The 19,254-nt window shown below is 35.0% G+C and overlaps 1 pseudogene; it reads left to right on the top strand.

Moving 5' to 3' along the window:
* The first annotated feature begins 7,903 nt into the window (after nt 1-7,903).
* On the top strand, nt 7,904-18,858 carry LOC149541650 (disease resistance protein RUN1-like; annotated as a pseudogene).
* Nucleotides 18,859-19,254: the final 396 nt, after the last annotated feature.

The raw sequence follows: 19,254 nt of genomic DNA, 5'->3' as shown, positions 1-19,254 counted from the left end.
GCCTTATAAAGGACTTCAGGGAAGCTTCTTGAAGGACTAAAAAAGTGTCGATAGGCCAACAAGTACTAAACAGAAATAAAGAGTGGGCCCAAGAGATTAAAAACATTCATTTTCAGCCACATAACAAAATATTATTAATAATGTTGGGTACATCATAGTCCTCCTTGCCCAAAAATTGCTTGCCCTTAATCAATTGCAAACCTGGATGCTCTAGAATTTTCTCACCTTCTTGGGTTACATCCTCAAGAAAAAGATCCTTTCATCACACAAGAAACTCCTTAATGGTATAGAACTTGAGCTTCTTCTCCTAGACATCTATGATCTCAGTCAGCTCTAAAATTAATCTCCCTTCTTTGTCAATGGGAGGAAATTCCTTTGACACTATGATGCATTGTCCAATAGCCTTCTTCAAACATGACACATGAAATACATTATGGATTTAACTCTCTTTGGGTAGCTCTAATTTGTAGGCAACTTCTCCTACTTTTTGAACCACTCTCAAAACTTCTCTTAATCTGATGCTGGTCTGCAAACATCTTCTGTTGGTTTTGAGCCCTTTCTAAAATTTCCATCAAGAATCTCATGATATCTAAACTCTCTTAGAGCCAATTTTTATCCCTCAGTGCATGATTGTCTCACAATGCCAAATCCATGAATGATGAAGGTTCATAACCATAAAATGGTTTGAAGGGTGGCATACCAATTGATATGTGATAAGTAGTTTGTAACAATGCTCACCCAAATGTAACCAATGCAACCATGCCTTCTACTACATTGAAACATAGTTCATGAGGTAGCCCTCCAGCCATTTGTTCACAATCTTTGTTTGTCCATCTAACTATGGATGGTAGCTCATACTTGGTGACAACTTTGTTCCTAGTAGTCTAAATAACTCCATCCAAAAAGTGTTGAGGAAACAACTATCTTTGTCAGTTACTATATTTTGTGGAAGACCATGTAAATGGAAAACCTCATGGAAGAACAACTTGGCCACTTGAGATGCTTGGTACTCAGTGGAAAAGGAAAAGAAACGGGCATAGTTGGTGAAATTATCAACCATGAAAAAAATTCAATCCTTCCCCTAAACTTTGGGTAGCCAAGTGATGAAATCCATTGAAATAATTTCCCACTTTTGATTAGGGATTATCAATGGTTGGAGAAGTCTTGTAGGTAGGGTATGCTTAGATTTTTTTGTTGATCATAGGTGTCCAGCCAAGGGTGAATTGTGCATCTCCTTCAAAATTATTTCATTCATTTTGGACTCAAGAACTAGATAGATCCTACCCTTGTATTATATAATATCATCTACCACCTTGTGCCTATCATCTTGTACTTGACCATCCATCAATTGGCAGACAAATATGTTCTTTGAGTATTCAACCAATAGGTGTTCCTTCCAATCTGCTAAAATTCCAAACAAAAAGGATATTGCAAGCCTTCTTAATAGAGCATCAACCGCTACATTATGTTTTCCCTTCACATACTCAATATCAAAGTCAAATGCTTGGATTTTTCTCATCACTTCTACTATCATTCATTTAAATATTTATGTTCTAAAAATATCTCAAGCTATTGTTATATGTCCACACCACAAATTTTGCTCCAACAAGAAACTGTCAAAATTTTGGTAGTGCATGCATGGTTGCAAGCATCTCTTTATCATAGATGGAGTACAATCATTCTGCTCAAGAGTTTTTTATTCTCAAATGTAATGGCATCATGATTCTATATCAACATCGCCCCAATATATTCTCCTAAATACATTACACTCCTAGATGATGTGCATATTAAAATCAAGTAGTGCTACAATCAGGCATGAACACATGACTTCCTTCAACTTGTCAAAGATGTGGTGTGCCTTTGCATCCCAATGAAAATCTATCAAATCTATCAGTGGTGCACTAAGTTGTGAGAACCCCTTCACAAAACTTCTATAATAACTACATGGTCTAAGAATCCACATAGATCAGAAAGAGCCTTGAGAGGTGGCCAATCCATGATGACTTGAATCTTTTCTTGGTGTACATGAACCCCCTGAGAACTTATTATATGCTCCAGATACAATATTTGTGTCATTCTAAACTCACATTTAGATCTTGTCAATAGTGATTGTGACTCCATGATTCTGATTACTCCATCTAAATGCCTCAAATGTTCCTCCCATGCCTTACCTATAAATAAGTATGTCATCAAAAAACACCAGTAGGTTCTTTCACAATTTCTTGTTGAAGATGTGGTTCATGCATGACTTAAAAGTACTAGGAGCATTGGTCAAACCAAATGGCATGACCAAAAACTCATAATGATCATAATGGCAACCAAAAGTGGTCTTCTTGATATCTTTATCCCTTATGTGGATTTGATGGTATCTAGAATGAAGATCTATTTTGGAAAAATAGAGTGCACCCTGTAACTCATCCAATAATTCATCAATCCTGGGAATTGGGTACCTATTTTTAATGGTTTTCTTTTTTAGTGCATGGTAGTCAACACACATTTAGAGGGTTCCATCCTTCTTCTTAACCAAAACTACTGACAATGCAAAAGGACTAGAACTAGGCCTAATCCATCCTTTCTCTAGGAGTTTTTGGATCATTTTTTTCTATCTTATCCTTAAACCTTTTAGAATGGAAATAGGGTGTAGTGATGATGGGTTTGGCTCCTTCCTCTAGCTCAATGGTGTACTTAAATCTTCTGTGTGGAGAGATGCCTAGAGGGATGTTGACAAAGACCATATTATGCTTATCCAATACTGTGTGAAGCCCATCAACCTGGTAGTCAATCTATTGTCCCTTCATCAGTTTCAAGGCCCTCCAATTGACATTCCCCTAAGCACCACCTTCTTTCCATCCATTTCAAATTAAAAATGCATTCGTTTGAAGCTTTGTGTGTATTCATCCAAATTTTCCACCCATTGGATGCCAAAAATGACTTATAAAGAAATATTTGGTCACCATATGGTTTCCCATGGTAATGCTAAGTTGTGGGACCAAATGGGTACATAACAAGAGGTTTCCTCCTACTCCCTTGACTAAGAATCCCACAGGTGCCTTCATAGCTGAACCTATTCATTTCACAAGTGATGAAATAATAAAGTTGAGTGTATCCCCATTTTCTAACATGACTATGATCCATTGTCCTTGGAGAGTTCCTCGTAGCCAAAATACAGTACACCTTGGAGTGCCCAAAAGAGAAATGGTACCTCCTCAATGTACTAGCACAACAATCCTCTTTGCATGATTTATGCTAGCCTCTTTCGAAACTTGTTGATCATCTTCTTTGACTTCTTTTTCCTCATCCCCTTCATTTTCTGACATCAGCTCTATGTAATGTATCTTCCCCTTCGCTAAGCATTGGTGTCCTAGTTCCCATGATTCTTTATAATTAAAACATAGCTTCATCCATTGATTGCTTCTTTGGAGGGAGCTTGTTATCTTTCTCCTTTAGAGAGATGGGTGACTTGGCATGTGAATAACTTTTAGAGGAAGAAGTGGATGTTTCCATGTCTCATACCTTCTTGATCCCTACCACAAGTGTGTTAGGGTCAAAAGCCTTCACCCAACCCTTTAAGGGTTCGGTCAACCCATCCATGAATAAAACAATAATTCTTCTCTCTAAAATGTTCATCACGAGTATTGATAGCCTCTAAAATTCTATATTGTAGCTCTCTACTAGTCCAATTTACTTTAGTTGTACAATGAACTCCTTGAAGTTGAGCTCCGGATCCTTTCTATCAAAGCAATCAATAAATCTCTCTAAGAAATTGACATATGAAGTGATTTGGTCATGTTTGAGGGTGACCATCACATGGTTCCACCATTCATGAGAAAATCCCTCCAATTGAGGATTTGTAAAATTGATTGCCTCTTCTTCAGGCATGGTGTTGAGCTAGAAGTGTCTATCAGCCTTATGAACCCATGCTCATGTCGATGTATACCTAAATCCATTAAAATAAGATAAGTTTAGCTTTCCAATCTTTTGTCTAATGTCATCAATTTAATTTCCCTACCTCCCAAAATATCTCATTTTTAAATCCACATAATGCTTGAAGGTAAATTTTGCACTAAATCCAACTTCAAATCAATCTCAATAGAATTGATTTTCCATCTTAAGGAAAGTAGGCTCTTGTTCCCTAGGTTGTTCCAACCACTAGGGAAATGTTGACATCATTGGAAATGTGTGGGAATTCTTTGTGTGAAGCCTCTCATTGAAAAAATTATCACCATGCCCATTGTGTCCTCCATTTTTCCTTCCTTCTACAAAAATTCGAAGGTCTCCCTAATTTGATCTTGCCCCTTCACCAAGGTTTCACCATGTTGTCATTGTCCATTTAGAAAAGTTTCACTGAGTTTTTTTCTTCCTCTTGTTAGCTCCCTTAGAAGTTGCATCATCTCAATGCTTGATTCACCCATTCTTTCTATTGATTGGGATCTTGGTAGCATCCAATTTCATTAACAGGCTAGCAAGATCACTAGCTCTGACACCACTATAATGTTCTTGATGAAACTCTTGAGAGTAAGTACCTAATGGAAACCATTTAATGGAAAAGTGTCCAATTGAAACTTCCTGAGGGAAACCATACAAGGGAAAATTACCAAGGGAAATCACTTGAGGGAAACCACCTGAAGAACAAGTTCCAGAAGGAAACCACTCAAGGGAAACCAATTGAGAAAAACCACTCAAGGAACAAGTGCTCGAGGGAAACCACCTAGGGAAAACCACTTGAGGAAAAAATGATGAGGAAAACAACCCATGGAACAAGTGCCCAAGGGAAACCACTCAAGGGAAACCACCTGAGGGAAACCACCCAAGGAAAAAGTGCCCAAGTAAGACCACTTGAGAAAAACTACTAGAGGTAGCTAAGGTCATGTCAAAGGGAGCCAAGGGCCCTATCGAAGGGAGCTTGAGGTCATGTGAGAGGAATCTGAAGGAGATGGTAAGGAAAGTGAAGTCCATGGGGAAGGAAGATACTTAATGCCAGATATTATCTAGATACCAAAAGTAAGCCACATATAGAGATGCAATAAATTGTAGACAATTCTCAATACTATATTGTAGATAAAGATGGAATTCAGACTTTCCATATCCAAACAAGTAGTATAGAGGATGGAATAGGTTGGGGTTGAATACCATCAAAACTGAAAAGCCAAGGAGGGAAGATCTTTCACTTCTGAAATGAAAAATAACATAGAACTCCAACAAGAATTCACATACAATAAAATAATCCAAATTGCATGCCTAAAACAACTTACAAGAAGGTCTTATAAAGGACTTCAGAGAAGCTTCCTAAAGGATTACAAAAATATCAATAGGCCAACAAGTACTAATCAAAAATAAAGAGTGGGCCTAAGAGATTTAAAAAATTGATTTTTGGCCACATAACAATATATTATTATTTAATAATATTGGGGACATCACATGTGAGCTCCTAGTAAAAGCAATAGACAACTATCAACTACACCTTAGTGTGCAATAGGTATCTCATAATTATTTTTAATACATCAATTTAACTATTTTTTGCATACAATCTTCAAAAAAATTCAAAAAATATTGATTGTTATATTTATGTAAATGAGAGTTTTATTCATGCACAATAATAAGAAATGATGTTATTAAAAAATTAGCCAAAAATTATGAGAGCCAACATTATAATCATGTGGTGAAACAAATAATCAAAGCTTTACCTCACACATCCAATTCAAAATAGATAGAGACATTGATCCTGTAGAAGGGAGATGAGAGAGATGAAAAAATAAGAATAAAAAATGCATACCAAAATATATACAGTTATCTATATAAATATAAATATATATAGATGTTATATTTGCATACTTACAAATGTAGACATATATTATACATAAATCAATCAATCAATCTATCTGTCTATATATATATAGAGAGAGAGAGAGAGAGAGAGAGAGAGAGAGAGAGAGAGAGAGAGAGTATGTGTAATTTAGAAGCATGTATTTTTATGTCTTTATAACTAATATGAGTTATTAAGAATTTGAAAATATATGTTTTTCATTTCAAAACTCGAGTAGGTTATGAAGAATTTGAAAATGTACTTTAAAAAAAAACCTATGTGGGTTATTTTGCACATTAAAATTCCTACAAATTTTGTCTCACTAAATGGTTTGAAAATGATCCTAAGAATTTGTAAGCCCATTTTCCCACCATTTTTGTCTCTTTACACATTTTTATTATCTTTCGACATGATTTCTCGACTTCATCACTATGTTTACAAATGATCAAGTGAGCATCTCTAAAATTATACTCATAATCTCACACATCTGATCTTTTTGACCATATATAAGTTTTTCTATTTGTGGACAACATTAGCAAAGAAAACTTTAATTTTATTTACTAGTATCTTGATAGTCCTCATAGAAATATGTCTAACATTTTTTTAATAAGCTCTTCAAGGCTTCCAAGTGGACAGCTGAACATGCACTTCAGACTCTCCAGGACAAGTACCTCCTTGAACTACAACTTCATTTTGATCCTTATGTTGATGATGATGATGATGAGCCAAGATTATTTTTGACAATGCATGACCACCTTCATGACCTAGGTAGAGATATGGCAAACAATGCTAATCCAGCTCAGCCGTGGCATTATATAGATCTTGTATGTGTTTGAGTGCCCTTGATTTCATGCTTATCAAAATGATTTCCTTTCTATACGATAATTAAATATTTATATATGACTTATTCTAACTTCATAGAAATTTAAATGCACAGTAAAATGCAAATCATTATAACAATAGAAAAAGAAAAGGATTTCAGATATTTTAAGGATTATTCTCGAGAATCGATATATCTTCTGGAGATTTCAAACACATTCACTAATTTACAATGGCTTCAAATTACAAATCCCTATGGTAGCTATGATAAGTATATTCCTAAGTGGATTCCTCTATAAAATTTGCAGTCTTTAAGACTTTATGGAGTATCACCTGCAAGATTGTGGCAAAGGGACGACCAGGTACATTCCTTTTCTTGATAAAAAAACTCCCTTCTAGTAGAATCTGCTAAAAGTTCATTCTTCTAAGACTTTTTACCATTCAAAAGCAATAGATTCAACTAAAGTGATTGTAAATTTCAGGTTCAACTCAAGCTAAAACAGCTATATATGCTTCGCAATCCTTCAAACAATCTGTTGAGCTTGATTGGAATGCTAAAACATCTTGAAACTCTATATGTGGATTTATGGGATAAATAGCTACAACCTTTCGGTTGCTTTCTAAGATCTCAAACAAAACTAACCAGTTTGAAAACTTTAAGGTTGAAACATTTAAGCAGGGAATTCACGTTAACAGGGGAAAGAAAATTGATGGTGATTTGTTCCCTATGAGATGCCTTGAAGCCATAACTCTGTCTAGTTGATTATCTACAAGGAAAGTCTCAATAAGTGGACAGGTTTTTCCTTCCCTTAAATCCCTAAAGCATTATTCTATGAAGGATGTAATTGCAGTGGATTTAATAGAGGTAACTCCACTGGAATGTTTAGTGTTGATCGCTTGTGAAGGGTTAAGAAAAGTATTGTGCAGTGATTTGGTGCAGCTTGAAATGGTCTACATAAAAGGTTGCAATGTTATGAGTAAGTTTCCTAATTTTGGGCATTTTAGGTGTCTGAACAGGATCTATATTAACAAGTTTTGGGAGCTGAAGGATATATCAGCTATTGAAAGATTGAAGGGGTTGAAGAGGATCTCAATGTCAAATTGTCCGAAGCTAAAGAATATAAAAGCTATTGAACAATTGAAGGGGTTGAAAATAATCTAGATTGAGCAATGTGAGGAGCTAAAGGGAGGAATTGGTTTTAAAGAATTGAAAGGGCTAAAGAGAGTTTTCATTGGTAGTTGCCCAAGGCTACAAGGCACACAAGGCTTTGAATCTTTAATATGCCTAGAGAGCTTTATCATTGTTGGATGTTTGAAGCTGTGGAACGTAATGGGTATAGAAGAATTGGAAGGACTGAAGGAGATGATTGTTTCAGATGCTCCTTCAATGACTTGCATTGAGAAATTATAGGTATCAAACTAGATATGTATATTTTCTCATCAACCTTTCCACTATTTCAGTTTTTGTTTTGCGATTTCTTATAATCTTTGGAACGGTTCATTTGTATAAAGTATTTCTTAGTGTTTCACTATAAATTTACTGCTGAATGAAAATAATTTAGTGAGAGCACTGCGATTTCAGAGATTGCTGTTGGAGCTTACGATTTTTGTGCAAAGAGCAACCATGTCAGATTGAATAGTAGATGAAGATGAAGACTCATCATCCATTCCATTATTTAATGCCATTATTTAACATCATCCTTTGGAAGTTGTGAAATATGTTGTGGGACTTGATTATCTTGTGAAAGATTTCAAATGTCATTACCAAAGCAATGGGGAGATGAGAGATAGAATAATTGGAATCTATGGAATGGGAGGGTTTGGGAAGAGCACTCTTGTCAAAGATTTGTTCAATTTGTTGGGATAAGGTGACTCAGTCTTACCATGATTTATTGTTTTATTTATGTTTTCATGGAAAGTTTCTAAATAAAATTGGATTCTTCCACAAAAAAAGACTTGGAATAGAAAAGCATAAATCTTCTTACTTTTGGTAATTTATTTTATTATGCTTTATTTTTATGCAACGTTGTGCATAAGGAAGTTTCTATTAGTTTGTGGTGACTGATCAGGAAAGTATTATACATACTTCATAAATTCTTTGGAGCTTGGAGACGAAATATTTTTTTGGGCCCTATTTTATCAGGATTTTAGGCCGACATGTGATTATTAATTATAACCCTAAAGCGGTTGAATACTTGTATAAAAGGGCTTAGGGTTAGGGATTGTTTCATAGTTGTGATGCAAAAATTCATTCTTGCAGTGGTATTGAGCTATAAGGGATTACAGATTATAATCAAGTTGTAATTACTGGATTGTAATAATATCGGTCTTGCTATTTGGTGGATGTAGCTAGGGATTGGGTGAGCCACATTAAATCTTGGTGTTTCGTGTTCTTTTCTATGTGGTCTATTATTTTTTGATATTGGTTATATTTGTATTTAATTGTTATTTATGTTCATGGTTTATTCCTAACAAGTGCTATCAGAGCAAGGTTGTTTTTCAGTTATCCTCTACAAAAAAGTTTCATGGTTGAGTGGGAGTGATGGGAAACAAGGGTAAGCTGAGGATTGATAAGTTTAGTGGGCAGAACTTCTAGTTATGGAAGATGCAAATGGAAGACTATCTTTATCAAAAGGATTTATGAAAGCTGGTGGAAGGCAAAGCCAAGAATCAGGGATCTATGTCAAATGATGAACATGATCTTTTGGACAGAAAGGCACTTGGAAGTATTTGATTATGCCTAGCACCATCAGTGACATTTAATCTTGCAAAAGCTAAGACAATAGAAAAATTGATGAAAACCCTAGCAAAATTGTATGAAAAGCCCTCCACTTCAAAAAATGTATTTTTAATGAAGCATTTTTTTAATATGAAAATGGTAGATGGTGGATCTATTGTAGATCATTCAAATGAGTTTAATACTATTACTATTTAGTTATCCTCTGTGGGTATCAATTTTGATAAAGAAATAAGGGCTCTCTTGATTTTGTGTTCTTTGTTTGAAAGTTTGAATGGCTTGGTAATGGTTTTGAGTAATTTTTTTTTTGGATATAGTACCTTAAAATATAATGATGTGATTGGTGTTTTTTGAGTGTAGAAACTCATAAGAAAACCTCAGGTGAATCTACATTAGTAAGTGCTTTGAATACACAAAGCAGAGGCATAACGACTAAGAGAGGAAGTAATTCTAGAAATCATAAAAATCAAGAGGAAAGTCAAAGGGGAGGATGTCTCAATCAAGAGGACTGAATGACTTCTGGTACTGTGGAAAACTAGGGAACAAAAAAAAAATTGTTGGAATCAAAACAAAAATGAAGGACAAAAATTAGATGGAGATAAGGAGGCAAATGTGGTAAGTAACAAATCCAAGGAGGATGTTTTGCTTCTACCTTTAGAAAGTGTTGATGATTCATGGGTTTTAGATTCTGGTGCTTCATTTCATGCTACGCCTCATAGAGGCTATTTCATTGATTATGTCTAAGGGGATTTTGGACTTATTTATTTCGGGGATAATGAACCCAATCAAATTGTTGGAAAGGGAAAAGTTAAGATTAACTTACAAAATGTGAATCAATAGCTAGTACATGAGGTAAGACATGTTCCTAGGCTGAGTAGGAATTTAATTTCAGTAGGGCAACTCGGTGATGAGGGTTGTGTAGTTACTTTTAATGATAAAAATTGGAAGGTTTCAAAAGTTCCCTTGTAGTAGAAAACTGTGTGAATGTAGGCACCTTATATCTTTGTACAGGTAATATTGTTCTTACTTTTTAAATTATTTCAGAGAAAAATGAATATTCAGAAACAATTGCTACAGTTGAGTAAGGAGAACAAATAGCTACTATAGATTTTCATATAGCACTATGGCACAACAGACTTAGGCACATGAGTGAGAAAGGTACGAAAGTACTTTATTCAAAAAAAAAATTTACCAGATCTGAAATGTACTAATATGAATTTCTTTGAAAGTTGTGTATCGAAAACAAAAGAGAGTGAGTTTTGTGAAGACTGAGAAGGAAAATAAAAAGGAGAAATTAGAGCTTGTGCATACTGATGTATGGGGACCAACTCAGGTATCTTTACTTGTTGGCTCTCATTATTATGTTACATTTATTGATGACACAACTAGAAAAGTATGGGTTTATTTTCTTAGATAGAAATCTGACATATTAAAAACTTTTAAGAAATGGAAATGCCTAGTTGAAAATGAGACAAGTAAGAAATTAAAATGTCTCAGATTTGATAATGGTGGTGAGTATTGTTGTCATCAATTTGAAGATTATTGCTCCACTAATGGTATTCGTAGATAGAAAACTATTCCAATGATGCCACAGGAAAATGGACTAGTTGAATGCATGAACAGTACTATAATGGAGCGAGCAAGGAGCCTAAGGTTGCATGTTGGGTTACCCTTATACATGTGGGCAGATGCTATCAATATTGTTATATATTTGATAAGTAAAGGTCCCTCCAGTCCTTTGGGTTCCGGTATTCCAAAGGAAGCATGTACTGGTAAGAAGGTGAGTTATTGTGTTGTCAAAACCTTTAGTTGTAAAGCATTTTCTCACATAGATTCTAAAAATAGAACCATGCTAGAAGCTAAGTCAAAGAAATGTGTATTTTTTGGATATGGCATTAATGAATTTAGTTATAGGCTTTGGGATTTTGAAAGTCATAAAATTGTAAGAAGTAAGGATGTCATATTCAATGAGAAAGTTTTGTACAAAGATCTATTGCAACAACATGAGAAGGAAGAAGATGATTATATAGTGCTAGATTATACTCCAAAAGATGATGTTCCAACCATTCCTCATGATGTGCAAAAATCACAACAAAAAATACCACACACATCAATGAATGTTAGGTAGTCAACAAGAAAAATTAGACCTCCAGAAAGATTTTCTCCCTCTTGGTATTCTATTTTATTAATAGATGCTAGTGAACCTGAATGTTATGATGAAGCTATGTAAGTAAACACTAAGATTTAGTAGGAGTCTACAATGAAAGATGAAATGGACTCTTTGTTGAAGAATAAGACATGGGATTTGTGCAAGTTACATGCAGGTAAAACAATTTACAAAATAAGTGGGTTTATAGGTTAAAAAAAGAGGATGGAGGTAAGAAAAAATGTAAAGCTAGGTTAGTTGTGAAAGGATTTGCACAAAAGAAGGGCATTGATTTTGGTGAGATATTCTCTCCTATTGTTAAGATGACTTCTATCCGCACCATTTTAAGTCTTGTGGCTACTGAAGATTTTCATTTAGAGTAGCTTGATATTAAAATAACCTTCCTTCATGGTGATTGGATGAGGAGATATATATTGCTCAACCATAGGGATGTGTGGTCAAAGGTAAGGAGGACTTAGTGTGCAAATCGAAGAAAAGTTTATATGGCTTGAAGCAACACCTTGACAATGGTGCTTGCTATTTGACAGTTTTATGCATGAGCATGGATACAATAGGTGTCATTTAGATCATTGTGTTTATTTTAAGAGATTGGATGATGACAACTACATTATTTTATGTTTATATGTTGATGATATGCTTGTAGTTGGGTCTAACATGGATCACATTAAGGGGCTGAAATGCCAGTTAGGACATGCATTTGCTATGAAGGATTTGGGGGTCGAAAAATAAATCCTTGGTATGAAGATTTATAGAGATAGGAAGAAAAAAACATTGATGGTATTTTAGGTTGATTATATGGAGAAGGTGTTGCAATGTTTCTCTATGGAGAATGCTAAAGTTGTCAGGACACCTTTACCTAGTCATTTGAAGTTGACTAAGGAGATGTGTCCCAAGACACAAAAAGAGGAGGATAAGATGTCCAAGGTACCCAATACTTTAGCTATAAGAATCTTGATGTATGCCATGGTATGTACTAGGCCAGATATTGCACATGCAATGGGCATCATTACCAAATATATGATTCATCTAGGAATTGAGTATTGGAATGTAGTCAAATGGATTCTCGGATATTTGAGAGGAACATCCAATAAGTGTTTACATTTTGGGGACTCTACTACTAATTTATAGGGCTATGTTGACTCTAATTTGGTATGGGATATTGATACCAGGCAGAGTACTATAGGTTATGTCTTTACTATTGGTCGAGCAGCCATGAGCTGGGTTTCTAGGTTACAAAAGATTAATGCTCTATCCACTATAGAGGTAGAGTATGTTGCTGCTATAGAGAAAGCTAAGGAGATGATATGGCTTTAGTTCTTCTTGGAAGAATTGGGACATCTTCAGAAGGATAATTATTTTTTGTAGATAGTTAGAGTGTCATTCATCTTACCAAGAATTCAGCTCTACATTCAAAGAAAAAACACATACAATTGTGGTACCATTTCATTCGGTCAATTTTGGAGGATGGACAGTTAAAGCTAGATAAGATACATACAAAAGAAAATCCCACAAATATGTTGACAAAGGTAGTAACAAGGGAGAAGTTGAACTCCTCTTCAACTTCAGTTGGTCTTCTAGACTGAACATGGCTAAAAAAACAACAGAGTCTAGGGTGGTTTGATCCAGTGGGAGTCTCATGGAGTAGTGGCATAGCTATAGGATAAGTCTCCAAGAGGGAGATTGTTGTTTACTATGGAGCCTAATTAGTCCCCAAGTGGGAGACTGTTAGTTTTTGGTGACTGATCAAGAAAGTATTGTACATACTTAAAATGGAGGACATGCTTGTAGATAGAGATCTATTAGATGCGGTTTCTTCAACAAAACCTCAAATTACATCGCAAGAAGACTAGGATAAGGCAAACAAAAAGCCAAGGGTTTGATAAGACTCTATCTAGCTTATTCTATACTCTTGAATGTTCATGAAGAGAAGACTACAGCTAGCCTTTGGAAAAATCTGGATGATATTTATCAAGGAAAATCCTTGGTAAATAAGTTATTTCTAAGAAATAAGTTGTATTCTTCAAGAATGGATGAAGGAGGTTCTATTGCTGATCACTTGAATGCATATAATATGTTGATTGCTCAGTTGAATTCTATTGTTGATAAGATTGAGGATCAAGATAAATGCATTCTTATGTTATGTTCTTTGCCAAATTTATGAGATCACCTTGTTATAGCTATTGGAAGCACGAGAACCACTTTAAAATTGGAGGATGTGGTTGGTTAACTGTTATCTAAAGAGATGTAAAGAAAGTCCTCTAAGATGACTAAGGAGGCCCTTGTTTCTCTTGGTAGATCAAAAGAGAAAGGAAAGAAAAAATACAAGAAGGAAAAATCCAAATCTCTTGGGAGATCTAAGTCTCCTAGTAAAAAATCCAAGGCAAAATGTTGGAACTGTGGAAAACCTTGTCATCTTTGAAGAGATTGCAAAGAGGAGAAGAAAAAGAAAGGAAAAAATGATTTCTCTAATTTTGATACTGATAAATCTTCTCAAGATGATGTCGATGCTTTTGTTGCAGCCTTGGCAACACATACATCAATAGATGTTATGTTGATAGATTTAGGTGCTTCTTTCCATATGAAATCTCATAGAGATTGGTTCTCAAAGTATGAAGAGTTTGATGGTGGAAAGGTGTATCTAGGTGATAACTCTCACTTGAATATTGTTGGTCATGGTAGAGTTAAGATCAAATTCCCTGATGGTAGAGTGAAGGAGATTCATGGTGTATTGCATATCCCTAGTTTAGTAAGAAACCTACATTTGGTCAGCAAGCTTGGTGATGTGGGTGTGTAGATTGTTTTCTTGAGTGATGGATGCAAGATGACAAGAGGTTCTATGGTCCTTGCTAAGGGTCTTAGGATTGGCACCTTGTAGAGGTTGGATGCATGCACAATTTAGTGCAATAGCACTTCTGTGAAGTCCAAGAAAAGGGCTTTAGATTCTTCATCATCACCAATAGATCAAGAAAAGAAGAAGACCATTGTTTCTACATCTAATGGCCATGCTTTTTGGGTACCCAAGAGTGCTAATACAATGGAAATGAAGCTCCCTACTAAGAAGACATTTTTATGGCACCAAAGACTTGGTCACATTGGTGAGAAGGGTCTTAGAGCCCTAAAAAAAAAAAGCCTTGTTGAAGGCCTTGATGCTTGTAATATGGAGTTTGAGTTCTATGAACATTGTATTTATGGTAAACAACATTGTGTTTCCTTTTATTCCAATTCTCACAAGTCTTCTAGGGTTTTGGATTATATTCATTTAGATGTGTTTGGTGAATAGTTAATGTTCCTTCGATATCTAGATCTTTGTATTTTGTCTCATTCATAGATGATTATAGTAGAAGGACATTTGTGTCTTTCCTCAGAAGTAAATCTAAATTTTTTATTAAGTTTAAGGAAATTAATTCCTTGGTTGAAAATTAGATTGGTAGATAAATTAAGTGTTTGAGGATTGATATGGTGGTAAGTTTTGTTTAGCAGAATTTGATAGCATCTGTAAGGATCATGGAACTGAGAGACATAAGACAACTCCATACACTCTACAACAAAATATAGTGTCAGAGAGGATGAATAGAACATTGATGCAGAGGAATAGGAGTTGTTGAGTGGTGCCAGTCTTCAACAAAATTTTTGAGCTGAAGTAGTAGCCACTGAATGTTATTTAATTAACAAGTTTCCTACTTCAGCACTTGTTGAGAAGACACCTATGGAAGTGTGGTCTAATAAGAAGCCCTCTTTGAGACACCTTAGAGTCTTTGGTTGTGAGGCATATGCTCATGTGCCAAGTGTAAAAAGATCAAATTTAGAGAACAAGGAAGATAAGTGTGTCTTCATTGGCTATGTAGTTGGTGTGAAAGGTTATATGCTTTGGGATCCAGTTGCAAAGAAGGTGCTCTATAGTAGAAGTGTTATATTTTGTGATCTGAAACCTTCCACATTTGTTTTGCAGCTAGAGAAGGAAGAGAAGCATAAAAATGAAGTAGTTCATTTTCCTACTACATCTAAGGGAGAAGAACTACGCGCTCCTGATAGACCTAAGAATGAGGAGAGCTTAAGCAACTCTAGAAATTCTGAAGAAGAGCAAGAACCTGAACCTCAAACTTTGAGGAGGTCTACTCATAATAGAAAATGACCTAATAGATTTAGTTATTCACCTAAGAGGTTTGGATATTCTTTTTTGGATTCTAGTTGTATATTTTCTTTGATTTCTAACAATGACAAGCCTATGATTGTTAGAGAGGCTATGGGTATGAATGATGCAGATTCCTCAATAGAAGCCATGAATGAAGAGATGATAGCATTGAAGAAGAATGCTACATGGGATTTGGTACCTCTACCTGAAGGATGAAAACCTATTGGATGTAAATGGGTGTTCAAGAAGAAAGTGGGTCCAAATGGTAGTGTTGAGAAGTATAAGGCATGGTTGGTTGCAAAGGGCTATTCACAGGTGGAGGGATTTGATGATGGTGAAATATTCCCTCCCATAGCAAGGCTGACATCCATTATTTTTATCACTTGCAATAGCTTATGATTTTCAAGTTGAGCAATTGGATGTGAAGACAACATTTCTTCATGGTGATTTGAAGGAGGAAATTTATATGTCACAACAAGAGTATTTTTTTGAAAAAAGTAAAGAAAATCTTGTTTGTAAGTTGAAGAAATCCCTATATGGTTTGAAATAGTCTCCTAGAATGTGGTATCAAATTTTTGACACCTATGTGTTATCCTTGGGATTTTTGAGATCTAAATCTAACCATTGTGTGTATTAAAAATCTGAAAATGGTCACATTCTTATCACAGTTCTATACATGGATGATATGTTATTTATTGGGAATGGTATAAGAATGATTTCAAATTTGAAGTCTCAGTTAGCAGCATAGTTTGAGATGAAAGATCTAGGTACAACTAGATATATTAATGGCATTGAGATCATTAGAGATAGAGCTAGCAGAAAGCTTTGGATGAGTCAGATGAAGTATGTTAACTCTATGTTGGAGAAATTCAGCATGACAACTTGCAAGTAGTTAGTTGTTCCAATATTACATGGAACAAAGTTATCTAAGGAGGATTGTCCAAAATCTCCTAAAAATATGGAGGACATGTCTCGAGTACCTTATGTGAGTGTTTTTGGCAGTTTAATGTATGCTATGTTCTATACAAGACTAGACATTACCCAAGCAGTGGGATTCCTTAGTCAATATATTGCTAATCCTAGACCGATGCATTGGGATGCAGTTGAGAGAGTGTTCAAATATTTGAGAGGCATATCTGAGTATTGCTTGTGTTTTCAAGGTAACTCTTTTGTACCTCATCATTCTGTTTGGATTCATGGATATGTGGATTTAGATTGGGCAAGTGAGATTGATAGTAGAAGATCCACCAGTGGATATAATTTTATGATGTTTGGTGGTGAAATTAGTTGGATGAGTAAGTGACAATCTATAGCTGCTTTGTTTACTATGGAAGCAGAGTACATGGCAGCTACTCATGCTTCTAAAGAGGCCATTTGGCTTAAGAGATTGTGTTCTAATATTGGTTTTGATGTAGGATAGATTACTATCTATTGTGACAGCCAAAGTGCTATCTATTTAGCAAAGAATGCTACATTTGATGCCAGAACTAAGCATATTGATGTATAGTATCATTTTATTCATGATATGGTGGAATATGGAAAGGTGAAGTTAGAAAAGGTTGCAACTTTGGAGAATGTTGTGGATGCATTGCCAAAGCTAGTGAAGACTGAGAAGTTCAGATGGTGTGTTGGTTCTATGGGCCTTAGAGCTTGTGCTATGATACAGTAACTCTTGTAAGGTCTTTGTCAAGTGGAGTTTTTTGGGATAAGGTGACTTGGCCTTACCATGATTTATGTTTTATTTATGGTTTCATGGAAAGTTGCTAAAAAAAATTGGATAAAGACTTGGAGTAGAAAAACATAAATCTTCTATTTTTTGGTGATTTATTCTATTATGCTTTGTTTTTATGCAAGAGTGTGCATAAGGAAGTTTCTAAAATAAATTATAGATATATTGAATGTAGATGTTGTAGAAATTATTTCCTCTTGTATGAAAACTCTATAAGTACAAGGCATTGTTGTAGAAAATAAAGAGAGTGTGAGCATTGTTTGAAGAGAGTTGTTATGCTACATAAATTGTTCTAGATTTGATATCTAAGCTAAATACTCTTGGAGAGTCATGGCTTTATAGATTGTATTGTAACTATTTTTTTGAATAATACAATTGAGTCTAGCTTTGGAGTGGTGGGTTTTTTCTCGAGAAGGGTTTCCCATTTATATCTTGCGTTTTTCTTTTATGAGTTGAATCTTTCTATATGTATTTAGTTAGCTTGTAGTAGTTTAAGGTTTTGTGAGATAAATTTCGGCATCATCTCTGCTATTAGATTTAGCATTTGGAAGTGTTTCCAAACTTAGGCTTTCTTTCACAATCACAAACATTCAAAATTTAATGGATTAAGTATTCTATTTGATGTGTGGGAAAATGATGTCAAAGGCAAATTACCTTCACTACAGTGTAAGCTTCTTAATGATTTGTTTACTAATGTGAAGAAATTTTTTCTACTAATATAGAAGATGGAGTTAATATCATCAAGGATAATCATCAAAAGAGCCACAAATGAAGTTTACTTATAATTATAGATGACGTTGATTATTAGAAGTAGTTGGATGCCCTAGTACCCTTAAATTTTCTTACTTCCAAAAGAGTGGTGACTATCACAACCCATGATGAGAGGCTTCTTATTTAGGTAGAAGTAAGAGTCCACTATAAGATGAAACAAATGAATCCATAGCATAGCAGAGAGCTCTTCTGTTGGCACACATTTCATAGAAAATCTTGTAAGAGTGGATATGATGATTTGGTAGACAACTTGGTAAAAATGTGTGGAGGTTTACCTCTTGCTCTTTGAGTATTGGGTAGGCATGTTTTCAATAGTGAGAAGACTTATTGGAACTTGTAGCTAGATGTTAGGACGAGGCAACAGAAAGACATAAAAGAAATAATTAAGATAAGCTATGATTCTCTAGAAGAGGATGAGAAATAGATCTTCATGGACATAGAATTATTTTTAATAGGGAAAGATGTGAGCAAGGCTATAAGTGTATCGAAAGCTTCCAAGTGGAGAGCAGAGCATGCACTTTAGACCCTAAAAGACAAGTCCCTCATTGAACTACAACTTTCTCTTGATGAAAGATCTTATCATCATGAGTAAGGATTTATTATGAGAATGCATGATCACCTCCATAATTTGGGTAGAGATATGGCAGACAATGGTGATCCTTATCGAATGTGGCATCTTATAGATCTTGTATGCCTTTGAGTGGCATTTACATTTACCCTTGACTTATAATTGAGATTTTTCCTAACTCCATAGAAATTTAAATGTAGACTAAAATGCAAAGCAATAGTGTTGAGAATTGTGTCTCAACCTTGCAAGTTTTTTCTCAAAAACTCTAGAAATTGTTTGGGGTAGTTTTCCACATGTTTATGAGTTGGAAAAAGGTGTATGAGTTGTTAAAAATGCATCTATTCTCTAGAAAAATGTAGAAAGGCTATTTTTAGAGTGTAAACAACTCATTATATGTCTTTTATGGGAGTCTAAACTAGATGACAAAATTATGGATGAAAATGGTATTCTTGGAGTTACAAGTTACAAGTGGGTAACATGTGGCATGGTTGTTTTGCCCATGGTTTTGGCACATGGCTTTGTAAAACC

This window comes from Cupressus sempervirens, chromosome 8 (genome assembly GCF_028749045.1).
Source record: "Cupressus sempervirens isolate cs-2001-9-10 chromosome 8, ASM2874904v1, whole genome shotgun sequence".
NCBI lineage: Eukaryota > Viridiplantae > Streptophyta > Pinopsida > Cupressales > Cupressaceae > Cupressus > Cupressus sempervirens.
The sequence above is the reverse complement of the archived record's forward strand: the minus strand, read 5'-3'. Positions and strand labels throughout refer to the sequence as shown.